Source organism: Bidens hawaiensis, unplaced genomic scaffold (assembly GCF_021521415.1).
Source record: "Bidens hawaiensis isolate Kalapana, Puna unplaced genomic scaffold, B.hawaiensis_p1.1 tig00091735_1, whole genome shotgun sequence".
NCBI classification, from domain to species: Eukaryota; Viridiplantae; Streptophyta; class Magnoliopsida; order Asterales; family Asteraceae; genus Bidens; species Bidens hawaiensis.
Window position 1 is genome coordinate 5026 of NW_027504443.1, and position 6060 is coordinate 11085.

The 6060-nt window shown below is 36.4% G+C and overlaps 1 pseudogene; it reads right to left on the reverse strand.

The window, feature by feature from the left end:
• Positions 1-3984: 3984 nt before the first annotated feature.
• On the reverse strand, positions 3985-4125 carry LOC143607968 (U1 spliceosomal RNA; annotated as a pseudogene).
• Between the last annotated feature and the right edge of the window lie 1935 nt (positions 4126-6060).

Sequence of the window (6060 nt, forward strand, 5' to 3'; positions counted from 1 at the left end):
TTTTTTATATTTTGTACTTAATGAAGACCATTATTTTTTCACAGTATAAACAAACCGGTAACTACAAGGCAAAACGGTAACTACAAGGCAAAACGGACTGACCGAAGCCATTCTTTGCTTTCGTTGTTAGGGTTCTTTGCTTGGAAGATGAGTATGAGTGTGTGTTGGTGAATGTGTTTTCAACAAACCAAAGATTAAAAACACATAACTTTCATTTATAGTTTTTATATTAAAAATACAAACATTAAATCGTTATCGCATATTCGTAACTCAAAAATACAAACATTAAATCATTAACACTGAAGAAATCTCTGCCAAGAACTGTTGTTCATGATTTAACTCAAAAATACAAACATTAAATCGTGAACTAGCAGATGCTCCTGTTGTTCCCAATCGCAGTTTGTTCATGATTTGCCTCCATGTTTGCTGTTTCTTTAACTAAATTAGAAAAATCCAAATCAACAAGTAAATAAGAGCACATATTAGGAAAAAGAATGCTTAGACACGATTACATGAACAACTTGCTGTTTCTTACTCATGATTTGCCTCCATGTTTGCTGTTTCTTTAACTAATTTTCTTCGCTACCCGATCCCGAGCTATTTCTTAGGTAATCGTCGTACGCGGCTTCTTCATCGGTCATTGGTTGAGTGTGTCCTTCATTGACCTCGTCTTCATACAAGCCCGCTTTATACTCCATTTCCCCCTCGAGTGAGCGTTGATGTTGTGCCCTATCTAAAGAGTCCAAGTAATCCTTGTAGCAAATCGACATCTCTATAGCTGGTGCAGTGAGTCGAGTCCTCCTAATCGATATAACCCTGCCAGAAACAGAAAACGCAGACTCCGAAGCTACCGTGGAAGCTTGGACCGTTAGTAAATCTTTGGCCATAGCGGCGAGGATCGGAAACTCATCCTCCTTACCTCTCCACCAAGCCAGCAAATCAAGACTTCTAAATTCATCCGGAGTCATGTGTTTCACAAAGTTGGTACCACCATACCCTCCAAGTTCACTGCTTGGGGTGTTTACCTTTTGACGTTTACCGGCGTCTTCCCAAATCATGTAGTACATCCCCATTTCAAGGTCGGTTTGGGATTGGGATTGGGCAACAGCTCTTAACGAGTCATGAATTTGGGAAGACGACCCGTATTTTGTAAGGTAGACATCATACATGTTTGACAAGGTGGTGTTGAAAGCATTCTTTAAAGTTTGGCTATAATAGGGGTTTTGATCGTCGTTTAACCCTAGCTCATCACAAATTTTTTCTATTAAAGCTTCAACACCACCAACATTGATGCAAGGGTTTAACGCAGCAGCACATGTCAAAACAGCGGGTAGTTCTTGAAAATATTTTCTAAATTTTTCTTTCATTTTTACACCCATATCAAAATAAGGTGCACCCCTACAATGAAGTTCACTCAACTTTGTGCACATGACAACAATTTTTGGTAAAGCAATGGGGCTTGTTGGATAGTAAACCCCGGATAAACTAGTTGTGCAAGATTTAAAAATTTGAAGGACCTCCGTAACGATCTCAATCAATAACCAGTTTCTAGGATCGTACGGTGCACATTTACCCATACTTGACAAAATTTGATGAAACGCAATTAATGATTCTTTTTGTTGGATGGCTTTCTCAAACATATTACAAGTCGAGTTCCATCTTGTTGGACAATCCCAATTTGGCCCCAACCATTGACAATTAGCTTCTACACAAAATTTTTTGTATCTTGAAAATGTTTATTGTTGCTAAAAACATCTCGTAACATTCTTTTAAAATTGTTTCTTTGCGTTTCGATCACGTTTAACCCATCTTGCACGGCCAAGTTGATAATATGTGCAATGCATCGGCTATGAAAAAACGCTCCATCACAAATAGGTTTATACTTTAATTTTAAATGGCCAACCGCGGCCGTATTGTTGGACGCGTTATCAAACGAAATTGAAAAGATTTTATGTTCAATCTTGTATTGTCGAATGACTTTATCCAAGATTTGAAAAATATTTCTACCCGTGTGCGGGTAATCAAACAATTGAAACGCAACGGTTCGTTTCATCATTTGCCACGACTCGGGGTCAACCCAATGAGCCGTCACACAAATGTATGAGTCGGGCGAACCATGAGGTACCGACCACACATCCGTTGTTAAGTTTACACCAGTTTGTAAGTTTGAAAAGTATGAAATTAGTTCGGATTTAGCGTTTTTCCATGCTTTAAGACAATCTCTTCTAAGGGTCGAACGACTTACGTGTTGGTAGCGTGGTTGAACATAGTTTTGCATCATCTCCGTGAATTGAGGGTTGTCGAAGTGGTTGAAAGGAAGTGTTTGTTGAATCACAAAGTTTGAAAACTGTTGACGTACCGCTTCAACGTCGTACGTAAACACCGCTCCTTAAATTCGTCATCTCCGGCTGCGAACTACTTCCCGATTCGTCCTTCAAGGCCTTGCAAAAGGGCCTTTGTACATGCGCTTTTAAAGTGGAGTTTGCATCTTTGCCATAAAACTTCAAACAATGTTTGCATCGAGCTTTTTGGCTACCGTTAGACATTTCGCATAGGTCGAAATGTTGCCAAACATCATGGTTTCGTTTCGTGGGGATGACCCGAACGACCGTTTCTCCCGTGTTCGAGGCACCCATGTTGACGGATGAAGCAGCACTTTGGGAGGCCATGATAATCGACTACGAAATAAGAGTGGTATACTCGAGTATGAAATAAACGACTACGAAATAAGAGCGTATGGAGTGGTAATGTGGTATAATTGAGCGTGAGATAACAAAATAATCGCGTATGAAATAAACGTTTAGAGCGTTTGGAGTTGTATAATCGAGTATGATCTAACCAATACCCAACCTAAACTATATATAGATGTTTGTGGGGGTAAAATGGTAAAAAAAAAAACGGTCCAAAAACAAAAAAAACGGGCATATAGCCGTTATAAACCGGTTTTTTTATAAACCGGTTAACCGGTTTTTCCATAACCGGTTTTTTTATAAACCGGTTAACCGGTTTTTCCATAACCGGTTAATAAAAAAAACCGGTTTTTCCATTAACCGGTTCGTTAACCGGTTTTGGATCTAGAACTTGTAACCGAAAGACGAACCGGCGGTTTCTAAACCGGTCAAACCGGTTTTTAAAAAACCGGTTTTCGTAAAAACCGGTTTCCGGTTTAAACCGGTAAACCGGTTCCCCAACCGGTTTTTTTGGCCATCTCTACTAAGTGCAATGGAGGTCACCAACCTAGACCATGGACCCCGTCCAGGTAAGTGAGTAATCCATTGGTCTGGCTCAGTTTTTATATAGACCCACTATTTGTTTGTTTTCTCTTTTGCACCAATGTGGGATAATCTCTAAACTGCTTATTGACTAGTAAACAAAATTAATCTTGAATGAATAATCCATGAACCGTTGTGCGACAAGTTCATTAACTCATTAAACGAACAAATAAATATATAATGCATTATCTTTGTTCATTTTAATAAACGAAAACGAACTATATCATCTCGTTCGTCTGTTTATGTTCGTGAACATTTGTTAGGCATTATGGTTTGTTTACATTCACTCTTGGATGTTAATTGTTGAGGTTAGTAGCATATTAGGCCTCTAAGATACACACACGTATGCTTATTAGATCAAGTGTAACTCATGATGCGATAATACATGCCTTGTGTGATTATCTTCGGTGTGTTTTTTTTCGTCTTGAAACCTCATATATTATTCTTTCAAAATATTTTACAGTTGAAGTCATCAACATCTTTTAACTGATTTACAAAAAAATTGATTAAAGATTTCAGTACAAAGGTTGTTAAACTGTCAAATTGTCAGACTGCAAAATGACTTAACTACTTTTACTTACTAGTGCTGCTTGAAGTCCATACTTCATAGAATCATGTGTGCCAATTGTTCATGCTTGAAGTCTATTGGCTACCAAGATGTTTATGATTCTAATTTTTTTTTTACATTACATATTTTAGACTTAAATATCATGAAAGGGCTGCGCGAACGCATGCCCTCACTGTCACAAATTATGACGTAGGCTCAACCACTTAGGTAGACTTTAGGCTGACACCCTTCCTAAGTACAAAGAAGGTCATCAACCTGGGCCATATTGTCTTCAGCCGGAATTTTCTCTAAGTTCGATCTTGCGCTGGATCCATGGCTATGCCATCACCATTGGATTTAAAAGTATGGCTTATATATGAGTTACGTGCAGATGAAAATTAATATGAAATAACAATTTGTGTACACGAATATAAGCTAAGTGTTGGTTAATACTAGTTATGTGTTGATGAAAATGAAAGGAATTAGCATGTGTGGGCAATTTATAAACCTACACATACTAAAATAAACTAATTTTTTTTATTTTACATATAAAACTAAACATAAAAGATGACAAAAATATTAATAAACTATACTTGTAACATTTCTATTTACGTATTCGTAATACCACCAACATGGTAATGAATGAAGTCATGCTGGTATTTATTTAAAATGATACTCCCTTCGTCCCATTTTAAATGTCATGAGACCCAAAACACACAAATTAAGAAATGTTTGATCATTTTATTTTATGAGCTATAAAATGATAATAATATCCTTTAAGTTATTATGGTTAAAAACCATTTTTTTTTCCCTTAGCTAAAATGAAACATCTAATATATGTAATAATAAGAGCACAATTGAAAAATTGAATTTATATATATAGAAATGACATTGACATTTAAAATGGGACCGGGGGGGGGGGGGGGGTATTTGATTAACAATATTTTTGATTAAAAAATTAAACTAATAAAAATAAAATCTAGAAAAAAGGTGATCAACAACTAATTAATTAGTAATAAATACCAATTAAATGTCATTAATTACTTATCTTGACTTTATAAACAAGAGACTAAACTATGCCTTAAATTAAAATATTGATCAATTAATATTTTATTAGTTACAAATTTGTCATTTTGATTACACTTAAATCAATGACTATATATAGATCATGTATCATATCAAAACATTTATTATTTTAACTGTTGCATCTTGATGGCAGCATATGCTGTTATAATATTATCCGTTGCTATATCACCTAAAGAACATTTATATAATATGGTGTGTATATATATATACACACACAACATGTCTTTTGAGTAGAGCTACACAATGAAGAATCTGTTTATCCTTGTATTGATATTTATAGGGTTGAATGTTGCCAACAGTTGCTCCGAGTTTCTAGATGGGTATAGCATAATCATCAAGTCGGACGTTGACGACCTGTGACCCTTTATTGTGCAACACGAAGTTCTCTCGCGGGAATGCACGTGCTTAGACCGGATAGACCCTCATTCGAGTGGCCGCTTTGCAATAATGAGGAAGTGATACCGACTATATTTAAGTGTCATGTTTGGTGGACAAATTATCAAAAAATAATTCAGGCTTTTGGCCCTGACTTAGCTATATGGTGTAGTATAGATGTAAAAGCATCACATGCATGTAATTGGGAAGTTAGAGATGATGGGTTTTACTTTTATCATAGTCAAAATCAAACATGGCAAAAGGAGTATCCTTGGGTATAAATTCCTCCTAATTAACTCATGTGATATGGTTAATTGACCTTCTTGTTCCTTAAATTCATATCAAATTGATTGAATAAATGCCTCTTAGTGAAATTTCTAATCTCTTAGTGATATGGTTTATGATCGGTTTTGGTTTGAGTTAAAACCAATTTTTTGAACAGGTTACGATCGGTCTTGGTTCGGTGTTTGGTCATTTTCGGTTCAATTTAGAACCGACTTTGGTGGAGAGAATTACAAACCAGTTCCGAACCTACGGTTTCAATCGGTTCCAAACCGGTTTCTATATAATCGGTTTCAAACTGGTTCGGTTTCGATTCAATTTTCAAGTCCGTTCGGTTAACTAGTTCTTTTGCCCACCTCTAGTGATATGAATGCATAGAGGTGTACAAACTAGTTAATGGCCCCAAAGGGATTTGATCGATTCAAGGTTAGAAACCAGTTTCGGGTGCATAATCGAACCCTATCCAAATTGGTTAGGGTTGCATTGAAATCAATTTGG